At 46.0% G+C, this 12,013-nt stretch overlaps 1 non-coding gene across 1 annotated transcript; it reads left to right on the top strand.

Annotated features, from left to right (window-relative positions):
* Positions 1-1,169: 1,169 nt before the first annotated feature.
* On the top strand, positions 1,170-1,244 carry Trnat-ugu (transfer RNA threonine (anticodon UGU)). Its single transcript has one exon. It is a non-coding gene; the product is annotated as a tRNA-Thr (tRNA).
* The last annotated feature ends 10,769 nt before the right edge of the window (positions 1,245-12,013 follow it).

Here is a 12,013-nt window from a genome sequence, read left to right as displayed (position 1 = left end):
GGGATCAGTACCATCACTTATTAATTTATGTGGTATATATCTCTCAATTGCTGTTGATACTATCTCTTTGGAAACATTCCACAACTTTTCTCACTTACATGATCAGAACGGAAGGAGCGATGAGTGTCTCTTAAAAAGGCGTTAAGAGCATTTTTATCAGCTTCTTGAAATAGATATACTTTGCGTTTCTGTTTGATGGTTGTAGGTGTTACGGTATTCAGCCTAGCAGCAACTGCCTTGTGGTCCTAATCCCTGTATTCGTCACAATACTAACTATTTGTGCAGTATTATTTGTTGCTAAAAGGTCAAGTATGCTTTCGCAACCATTTACGCTTCGAGTGGGCTCGTGAAATAATTGTTCAAAATAATTTTCTGAGAAAGCAGTCAGTACAATTTCGGATGATATTTTATGCCTGCCGCCGGCTTAACCCTATAATTTTTCAAGCATATCGACGGTAGATTGAAGTCCCCACCGACTATAATAGTATGAGCGAGGTACTCAAGTTTTCTCTGAACTGTTCAGCAACTATGTCTTCTGAGTCGGGGGGTCGGTAAAACGATCCAATTAATAGTTTAGTCCGATTGTCAGGTATAACCTCTACCCATTCTATTTCACATGAACTATCTATTTCAATTTCGCTACAAGACAAACTACCTCTGACAGCAATAAATACTCCACCACCGACTGTAATCTATCCTTTCTGATCACTGTTAGATCGTTTGAAAAAATTTCGGCTGAACTTATTTCTGGCTTTAGTCAGTTCTCTGTACCTACATCGATTTGAGCGTCAATGCTTTCTATTAGGGCTTGGAGCTTTGGTTCTTTCCCAACACAGCTACGACAATTTACAACTACAATACGAAGTGTATCAACGCCTGCTTGCAGCTAGGGTGTTCATTTAATTATCATTTCAATTCTAGTAAAGCTGCATGGTCATATATAGTTAAAATAAATATGGGTTCCCAGCCTTTGACCTTCTTGTGTGCGAACGCACACGCTATGCCCGAACTCGTACGGGACTTGGTAGATTACTCTGCCACGAGTAATGAGTATGATGGGCAAACATCTAATAGGCGCACTACGAAAGCAGTGTTGTGGACATGTTGGGAATGTGGATCTCACGGGGAGCGTGCAAGGGATAAGTCCCTGCAGACGCGCTATCCTCTGTGCCCGCGGTGGCTCAGATGGATAGAGCGTCTGCCATGTAAGCAGGAGGTCCCGGGTTCGAGTCCCGGTCGGGGCACACATTTTCAACATGTCCCCAACGAAGTGTATCAACGCCTGCTTGCAGCTAGGGTGTTCATTTAATTATCATTACAATACCAATCGTTTCTACAACTACCTTACTGTGTTTTACCTGCCCACTTTTAGACGTATGCTCCTTCTGTGGTTCCCTGAGACCCTCTAACCTAAAGAACCGCCCAGTCCATTCCACACAGCCCCCGCTACCCATGTAGCCGCCTCCTGTGTGTAGTGGACTCCTGACCTATTAAGTAATAAAACACGTGGAATGAAGGTTGTCTACAACTTCTACAGAAACTGAACTGCAGTTCAAAACATGAGACAGATGCAATAACTGAGCAGTAAGCGAGTCTGGGCTGCAGCCTATTATTCTTGTATTTCAACCAGTACACAGAGCAAGTAGAGGAAAATATTGAGATCTCAAGAAAGTGACTTTTAGAAGCAAATTTTACGGTTCGCCGACGGTATTTCATTTTTGTCATAGTCGGCAGTGACTTGAAAGGTAAGTTGAAAGGAACAGTTAGCATCTTTAAAAGGCGCTGTAACAAAAAACATTAACAAAAGTAAAACAACCGTAATGCTGACGAGTTAAATTTGACGATATCGAGGAAATTAGATAAGGAAATAAGAACCCAAAAGTAGCAGATGAGTTATTAAAACGGAGTAAAAAATAAACTGACGATTGCTGAAATAAGAAAATTAATAAAGGGCGGAATCCTGATACCGGGACCAATTTTTTCATAAAGGAAAGTATATTAATACAGAAGCCCGCCCGGTTGGCCGTGCGGTCTAACGCACGGCTTTCCGGGCGGGAAGGAGCGCCTGGTCCCCGGCACGAACCCGCCCGGCGGATCTGTGTCGAGGTCCGGTGAACCGGCCAGTCTGTGGACGGTTTTTAGGCGGTTTTCCATCTGCCTCGGGGAATGCGGGCTGGTTCCCCTTATTCCGCCTCAGTTACACTATGTCGGCGATTGCTGCGCAAACAAGTTATCCACGTACGCGTACACCACCATTACCACGCAAACATAGGGGTTACACTCGTCTGGTGTGAGACGTTCGCTGGGGGAGAGTCCACTGGGGGCCAAACCGCACAATAACCCTGAAAGAGTGGTTCGGTGTGGGGCGGCGGAGGGGTGAAGTGGACTGCGGGAGTCGTCGTGGGGTTGTGGACCACTGCGGCTGCGGCGGGGACGGAGCCTCTCCGTCGTTTCTAGGTCCCCGGTTAACATACAATACAATACATACAATATTAATAGAATATAAATTTAAGTATTAGAAGGTATTTTCTGAAAATATATGTCCAGGGTCTAACATTATAAGGAAGGGAGACGTGAAGGCTAGAATGTACAGACAAAAAGGTAATAGAAACTTTTGAAAATTAGGTTTCATGGAGAATGCTGAAGATTACATAGCTACATTGAGTAACTAATGAAGAGATACTGAATTTAATTAAGGAGGAAGAAGCTTCAGCTCATGAAATTATATATATATATATATATATATATATATATATATATGATCGGTTGATAGGACGCATCGAGAGCCATCAGTGTATCAACAACTGGATAATGGAGCGAACTGCCGGCGATTTAAATTGTGTGGGGAGACCAGGACTTAAATATAATACACAGGTTTTAATGGAAGTGGGTTGCACTAGTCCTGGAAAAATTAGATTTACGAAGGATGAACTAGTGTAGACAGCTGCATCAAACCAATCTTGAGAGTAAAGAGCACAAAAACAGCATATTGTGGGGAATGTGCTAGTGAACCTTGAAGATCACTACAGCCCTCAAGCATGGGTTGTTATTGTAAACGCCGTTACCTCCTAACAAACGTAATCTTCAATAATAATCTGTGTGTCCCAGCATCACACTTATTGTTCATGCAGTATAAAGCAATTTACAGCTGTGATCGTCAAGTCTGTTTTACGTTTAATTTCAAGGATCGTTACCTAGCTTTAACATAGTAGCTATGCTTCCGCGTATTTCACAGAGTACTGCACATGGCACGTGTGTGCTTCGAGTATGGTTGATACTCTCGGTTACTACAAAGGAAGGAAGTGAGGGATACCACATTTTATCGCCTTGCCAGACCAGGAATTCAAGATGGATAACTATGAAGCAGGAAATCAAACACATTATTTTCAACAAATCATGCTGCTTTCGATCAGATGATTTATGCATTTTTCCTCCTAATGCAGATAAATTAAAACAAAAATTACCAAGAACAGATTAGGTCCTCTGTAAGAAAATGTGTAGTAAGTACAATATTTTGACACCATAGAGCATGAAATCAGGAAAACTATAAGAAAAAAAAATGAAATACCGGTATGTACGCAGGGAGTACGCACAGACAGCATGCAGCTGCCGTTTTCTAATGTTATAAATGAATTTTTCTGCTCAGGTGACTTTCCTGATGAACTTGTGCATACTCAGGAAATGTGCGAAGGGAATGTAAAGCATAAGACGTCCGAAATTGCAGACCGTTTTCTCTACTGTCATCATTCCAAATAGTAATATGGTTAGTTATGACAGCCGGCCGCGGTGGTCTAGCGGTTCTAGGCGCTCAGTCCAGAACCGCGCGACTGCTACGGTCGCAGGTTCGAATCCTGCCTCGGGCATGGATGTGTGTGATGTCCTTAGGTTAGTTAGGTTTAAGTAGTTCTAAGTTCTAGGGGACTGATGACCACAGATGTTAAGTGATGTGTCGGCAGCTGGGCCAACACCTTGTAGATCGAAGTGGCTGAAAGTGCACGCTAAACTAACGCAGACGGGCGTGAAGTACTGGAACATGAGACTTATTAATGAATAAGAAGAAAAGTACGTAGCTGGAATAATATACTTAACTTTATTCTCTTGTTGGAATACATCTCTTGAATAGTAGTAAGCTATAAGCACTGATACAAATGGCGCCTTGCTAGGTAGTAGCTATGGAATAAGCTGAAGGCTATTCTATCAGTCTCTCGGCAAATGAGAGGAAGACTTGGTAGGTCTGGTCGCAAGCTATGTCGTCCGTACAACTGGGGCGAGGTCATGTCCGTGTCTTGTGACCTGCCATGTGGTGGCGCTAGGTTTGCGATTACACAGTGGCGACACGCGGGTCCGACATGTACTACAGGACCGCGGCCGATTTAAGTTACCACCTAGCAAGTGTGGTGTCTAGCGGTGACACCACATTCCTCCCCCGCAAATCGGCGAACGGTCGTGAGATAAGGCTTCCGCCCGCCGTGGGGAGGACCCCATGTTGACGTATGCGATGAGGTGGGGAGCCTAACAACAGGCGAGGCTGTGCCACCCGCACCCGGCCATTCGGTCCGAGGGGAGCTAGGAAACGCCTGAAAACCTAGTCCAGGGTGCACGTCAACATGCGGTGGATGCGCACGTAAAGAAACAAGGGCCGAAGGGTCGACCTCCATGTGGTCTGGGAAGCCGACGCGCGACGACGACACCTGGTCCGGAGCGGGCAAGAGGTCCATGGCGGAGGACGGCTGGGCACGGGAAGCGAGCGGCGGCGCGTGACCCAGTGAGGCGCCAGGCGGCTGCAGCGAAGCGTCCGCTGCGGGCGGCGCCGGCGGCGGCTGCGGCGGCGGCGGCGCGACGCCATGAGGCAAAATGGAAGGCAGCGTCGGTAACACCCGGGGATGAGGCGAGCCAGTAGGTGGGTCCCCAAGGCGCTGACCTGACGGCTCCGTCGCTGAAAGCAGACGGGGAGCGGCAGAACCCAGGCGACGACAGAGGCGCAGCTGATTGAGATGCCGACGCACCTCACCAGAGGCCCCCAAAACCAAATACATCGCGCGGCCGAGGCAGCGAAGAATGCGCCCTGCGAGCCAACGCCGTGAACCGCGATAGGTGCGATAATAGACAACGTCGCCAGGAGCAAAAGCAGGAGTCTGCCGCTGCACAGGAACCTGATGCGGCGGATGCAGCAAAGACATCAGGGTACGATGAGGACGACCATGGAGCAATTCAGCCGGCGAGCGACCATCGCGGGGCCGAGAGCGATACGAAGACAAAAAGAGCACCAAAGCGTCCTCCCGAGAATGCGACTCTTTCAATTTCAACATCTGGGACTTGAAAGTCCGGACCAATCGTTCAGCGGCACCGTTTGACTGAGGCGAAAACGGCGCGGACGTCAGATGTTGAATACCATTGGCCTTGCAGAATGACTGAAATTCTGCGGACATGAATTGTGGGCCATTGTCGGAAACAAGAGTCTGCGGAAGACCTTCAATGCAAAAGATAGCAGACAAGGCTTGGATTGTGGCAGAAGACGTCGTGGAAGACATCCGGACAACAAAAGGAAAATTACTGAAAGCATCGACCACAACCAACCATCGAGCATTCCAGAATGGACCAGCAAAATCGATGTGCAAGCGTTGCCAAGGGGAAGTGGCTTTCGGCCATGCAAAGAATGTCCGCGGCGGGGCGGATTGTTGTTCGGCACACGCCACGCAAGAGGAGCACATAGTCGTAATCGCAGCATCGATTCCGAACCAAGTACAGTGCTGACGAGCAAGATGTTTCGTTCGCACTATACCCCAATGTCCTTGGTGGAGAAGCTTTAAGACAGAGGACTGTAACGAACGTGGGACCACGACTCTGGACTGATCATTATCGGAACGCAACAACAAAACACCACGTCGTACAAAAAGTCTCTCCTTGTGAGCAAAAAAACGGCGAACCAAAGGATCCTCGATCCGTGACTTTGACAAGGGCCATTGCGTAGCAACAAAACGCAAAACAGTAGCAAGGACAGGGTCAGCAGCTGTGGCTGTAGCTACACGACGAAAATCAATCGGAAACGATGCGACCACGTCATCGGCTTCCGAATCAATGAACATGCAAGCAAGTTCGGAAGAATCGAATGCTTTATCCTCAGCAACAGGCAAACGGGACAACGCATCAGCGTTGCCGTGCTTAGCAGTGGACCGATACAAGATATCGTAGCGGTACTGCGAGAGAAAAAGCGACCAGCGAATGAATTTCTGCGCTGTACGTGGAGGTACAGGCTTGGTCGGATGAAAAAGCGATGTCAAAGGTTTGTGGTCCGTGATGATGGTAAAGTGACGACCATACAAGAAGTCATGGAACTTGGTAACACCAAACACGAGAGCTAAAGCTTCTTTCTCTATTTGTGAATAATTTCTTTGCGCAGATGAGAGCAATTTGGACGCAAAGGCAATAGGGCGATCATGCGAGCCATCTTTGTGCGCAAGCACAGCACCGATCCCGAAATCCGATGCATCAACCATCAACAAAAGGGGTTTTCGGGGACCGAATGGCGTAAGGCAAGTATTTGAAAGTAACGCCGATTTCAACTGGCGAAAGGCGCGTTCGCATTCCGTCGTCCAGACGAACGGAACACCTTTACGGCGTAAGCGATGAAGCGGAGCTGAAATGGAAGAAGCATTGCGCACAAACTTTGAATAATAAGTAATTTTACCCAGCACACTCTGTAGCTGTTTTAAGTTCTGCGGAGCAGGTAAGTCCTGTATGGCACGGAGGTGCTCTGGACTCGGATGTATACCGTGGGCATTTATGACATGCCCCAGGTAGGGTAAGTCCCGAGCAAAAAAAACACATTTGTCCTTCCTCAAGCGAAGACCATTCTGACGCAAGACCTGAAATAATGTTCGGAGATTTTGCAAATGTTCTGCTTCTGTCTTTCCTGAGATTACAATATCGTCCAGATAGGTCGCAGCAGTAGGGACCGACGCACAAAGAGTTTGTAAATATTGCTGAAACAATGCAGGGGCGGATGCACACCCGAATGGCAGTCTTTTGAAGCGATACAAGCCAAGATGCGTGTTTACCACCAAGACGCGCCGGGAGTCTTCGTCCACAGGTATCTGCAAGTACGCATCTGCTAGGTCCAATTTTGAAAAATATTTTCCCGGGCACAGTTTGTCAAAAAGATCTTCCGGGCGGGGCAAAGGAAAAGTAGCAGTCACAAGTTGTGGATTCACAGTGGCCTTGAAGTCCACACAAAGTCTCAATTTTCCGGAAGGTTTTGGCAAAATTACTAAGGGTGAGGCCCAGAGAGAAGCCTGCACACGTTCAATTACACCTTGAGATTCTAACTCGGCCAATGTTCTTGCGACCTCATCACGCAATGCGTGGGGAACATTGCGCGCTCTGAAAAATTTCGGTTGCGCGTTGTCTTTCAATTCCAAATGTGCAGCATAGTTCTTAGCGCAACAAAGGCCCGGTGCAAAAATGTCTGCAAATTCTTCACAAAGACTAGAAACACTGGCGGAAGGCTCAGTCTGATTCACTGATAGGACCTGATTTACTATAGACAAATTAAACAATTGAAATAAATCTAAACCAAACAAGTTCACTGCAGTAGAAGAACGAAGAACGTAAAATGATACAAGTTTTGTTTGTCCCTTGTATGTTGCAAGAAGGCTGCACTGTCCTAACACAGGGATCGGCTGTCCTGAGTAACTAGTTAACTTAACATTTGCGGCACGCAATGGCGGTTTGCCCAGTTGCTTGTACGTGTCGTGATTGAGCAATGAAACTGCAGCTCCGGTATCGAGCTGGAATGGGATCACTTTGCCTTCAAAGTCTAAGTCCACAAAAAGTTTATTGTCCTGCTGACGACAAGAGCGACTGTCACGTGCAAATTGAACCGATACAGGTACAGAAGCACTTGCGACTTTACGGGATTTCCTGCGACGTCGACACACACTTTGGGTGGGACGAACACAGTCACTGTTAGCTAAAGTGTCACTGGACGGGTGGGAATGAACTACATTAATGTCCATGGGCGAAGGTCCACGAGCCTGAATGTCCTGGGTGCGATTCCGGCGCGAAGCAAAAGGCCTGGAATTATTGCGATTGTCTGATCTAAGCTTCTTCTGGCAAACACTTTGAACATGTCCCTTCTTTTGACAGTAAAAGCAAATAGCTTGGCGTGACGGGCAATTTTCACGCGAATGTCTAGTTGCACACCGCGGGCATGATTTCACTGCAGTTGCTTGCTTACGCGGCGCACGTGTTTGCGAGCGAGGCTGCGACGGGCGCGAGGGCCGCTTAGCGTCCCGTGCAGCGGGCCCGGCGGGCTGATTAATGTGACACACTGCTGGCGAAGTTTCAAATGAGTCCTGAGCAAAGTCAAGTGTGTCTTGCCTATCCAATATGTCTATCACTTGTTGAAGGGAGGGATTTACGAGTTTCAAAATCTGTTCCCGTATGCGAACATCAGAAACGTTCTGTGCTATTGCATCACGCACCATTGTATCGGAATATGGGAGGCCACATTCACAGGCAAACGCGCAGTCTCTAGTAAGGCCTTGCAAAGTTGCAACCCACTCCCTATTAGTCTGACCGGCCGTACGTTTTGTACGAAAGAACGTATACCGTTTTGCAACTACATTTACTGTTTCTTTGAAATAGGCATCTAAAGCCGACAAAATTTCCTCGTAGGTCAGAGTTGCTACGTCGCGTCGGGGAAACAATTTCACTATCACACGGGAGGTAGACACACCGACACAAGAAAGCAAAAACGGCTGCCGCTCTTTACCTTGAATTCTGTATGCTGCCAGATGAAACTGGAACTGGCTGGCCCACTCAGTCCAGGTTTCGCACTCGGCCTCAAAGGGCCTAAATGGCGGTGCGACAGCGTTGTGTGGCTGCGGTAGCGATGAAGCGGCGGCTGCCGCATCGGTTTGCAGCGCACGTTGACCCTGGACGAGCTGTCCAAGGGCTTCCAATAACGCCTGCGTCTGCTGATTCTGCAAGCGAAAAAATTCGGACAGTACATCTGGAGATTGTGGCGAAGCCATGACACAAGCAAATCAGAGCACAAAAAGGGAAAAAGAACAAATCAGTCCAAAGCAGAAAAAACACTTTCTCTCGTCGCCATGTGATGTGTCGGCAGCTGGGCCAACACCTTGTAGATCGAAGTGGCTGAAAGTGCACGCTAAACTAACGCAGACGGGCGTGAAGTACTGGAACATGAGACTTATTAATGAATAAGAAGAAAAGTACGTAGCTGGAATAATATACTTAACTTTATTCTCTTGTTGGAATACATCTCTTGAATAGTAGTAAGCTATAAGCACTGATACAAATGGCGCCTTGCTAGGTAGTAGCTATGGAATAAGCTGAAGGCTATTCTATCAGTCTCTCGGCAAATGAGAGGAAGACTTGGTAGGTCTGGTCGCAAGCTATGTCGTCCGTACAACTGGGGCGAGGTCATGTCCGTGTCTTGTGACCTGCCATGTGGTGGCGCTAGGTTTGCGATTACACAGTGGCGACACGCGGGTCCGACATGTACTACAGGACCGCGGCCGATTTAAGTTACCACCTAGCAAGTGTGGTGTCTAGCGGTGACACCACATTAAGTCCCATAGTGCTCAGAGCCATTTGAACCATTTTTAGTTATTTATGACAGAGAGAATGATTACTTCGCTGAACACATATCCTTCTCAGCGAAGCAGGGTTTGGTTTTTACAGTAGCAGAAGCAATAAATCAGACATTCTAACGTTTATGAAAGGGCTAATGGCTCCGAGCACTATGGGACTTAACAGCTGTGGTCATCAGTCCCCTAGAACTTAGAACTACTTAAACCTAACTAACCTAAGGACATCACACACATCCATGCCCGAGGCAGGATTCGAACCCGCGACCGTAGCAGTCGCACGGTTCCGGACTGCGCGCCTAGAACCGCGAGACCACCGCGGCCGGCTATGAAAGGGCTAGAAAAATGATGAATGAGACTCAGGAATATTTTTAGATCTACCTTAGACCTTTTACGATGGTTATCATAGACCTTTATACACAAGCTAAAATCATTAACAATGAATAAGAAGCAAAACGAGCCAGTTTTATTTGGAAAACAAGATGTAGATATTGCAAGGGTCTCAAAGGAATCACACGTTCTGTGAAACATTGATATTGAAGTTCGTCAGCATTATACCACGCGAATATTATTGTTCTAGATATACACAAAAGGCAATCCCGACATAACACGCCAGCGTTGTATGCACAAATAAAGCATCAGATCTCCTGGTAACGAAAGCGGATTATACTGCACGGAATGTTTACAATTGTTTCAGTATCCAATAAACCAACCTTAAACATACAGAAAACAAACAACTCTAATTCCTACTCACACTGGGGAAATAATAGTGTCAAATTATGTATAGAAGAAAATGGCATTGATTGCACAATAAATAAAGAAAACCTAGGAATGAATATTGAATCTCAGTTGAAGTGAAGTGACTACACAAATCTATAAGTAAAGAGACGTCGTCAGCGTATTATGTCCTTTAAGATCTGTTATTGGGGTATGACAAGAAATACCTCATAGTTAAATATATTTCGATGAACACTTTGCTCCTAGTTCTCGAATACTTTCCTGCGGATAAAATATAGGATAGTGAATAAAATTTTCAAACTACAGGAATCAAAATCGGACTGTTTATAAATATCGTTTGAGAGAGTTGAGAGTTCTCACTGTACCATCTTGTTGCCTCTGTTAATCCATTACACACATTAAAGAAATAATTAGTAATTATCACGTAAACAGCTGTCTCAATGAGCTTGAAACAAGGGCTTCGAATTCCTATTATTTTCCACTGATCATTCTAACAAAGAGAAGAGAGAGTGTGGTTGAGAAATATTACTCGACCGCAACAGTATTTCATCTGGGCGTGAGGGCGCTTCAGTCTGTTTATCGTGAGTTTTTATCGCGATATCTCTCGAGGACACGCAAAACTGTCTTGGAATCATTCACAGTGTGGTACGCCTTCCTCGGTCAGCACTGTACATTTTACTGTGACGTCACCTCGTGTGTTTCTGATAGCGCCTGTGAGAGGCCAGGTGCAGTAATACCTTGGTGAGGTAGTATCTTTCTACGCTTATGCTGCCGACTAAGGACAAGCATAATCTGTTGACTCTGCCTGAGGCTCATTGGAAGGGTCAAAATCTCTCTGCGTTTGCTAAGCGAACAATGGGCATATATACATACTAGGAACTACTTCGAGAGACAGGAAAACGGACAAAGGGGGAAGACTGGGGTGGAATATGTAACTGTAATGAACATGAAACTGATCTAGGTGACACATATAAGCCGGCGAACGGACGGTCAAGGGATCAATCAAATTATTTTATAGATTTCGAGAAATTAGAAAAGACGGAGAATGGAAGGCGGGGACAGCATGAATGCCTATTGCTAAAGATTGTAATACATGGAAGTATCTGGAGGCTGGATTTTTTCCTGTAGTGAAAGTCAAAAACTCACAATAACTATGTACAGTCAGTTTCACAAGATAGTGTACACCGTTATCTGTATGATATAAAAGACCCAATTATAAATATATGTTTAGGTGAAAATACATGTTATTACTAATTGCACAATTACCTAATAGTTAATTCAATGGCTGCCATTATCGATTATAGCTTGACACCTTTTTGGAGTGCTTCGCAGGAGGTTTTCCGCATATTTTCTCGGTAACGATCTCCATATCGTTCTGATTTTATATGACAACTGCTTCAAATTGTATGTTGGTTTTTCTTTAAGCTTCATCTTAATATACGACCAAAAATTTGCAATCGGATTTGCATCCGCAGACATTGGAGACCAATCCATCGTGGAGACCCCACTGTCTTGTTTTCACGCTGTTTCGGATCATTATGCTGTTGAACTACCCAGTTTGCCTCGTTCGAACCAAGGAAGATTTGATTTCTGCTTAAAGTGACGCACGATGTCATTCCCCTGCATTCTTGTTGTCGCGCACGCTAGCCCTCTCTCCGGCA

This window comes from Schistocerca nitens, unplaced genomic scaffold, assembly GCF_023898315.1.
Source record: "Schistocerca nitens isolate TAMUIC-IGC-003100 unplaced genomic scaffold, iqSchNite1.1 HiC_scaffold_375, whole genome shotgun sequence".
NCBI lineage: Eukaryota > Metazoa > Arthropoda > Insecta > Orthoptera > Acrididae > Schistocerca > Schistocerca nitens.
This window is presented reverse-complemented; position numbering and strand designations above follow the sequence as displayed.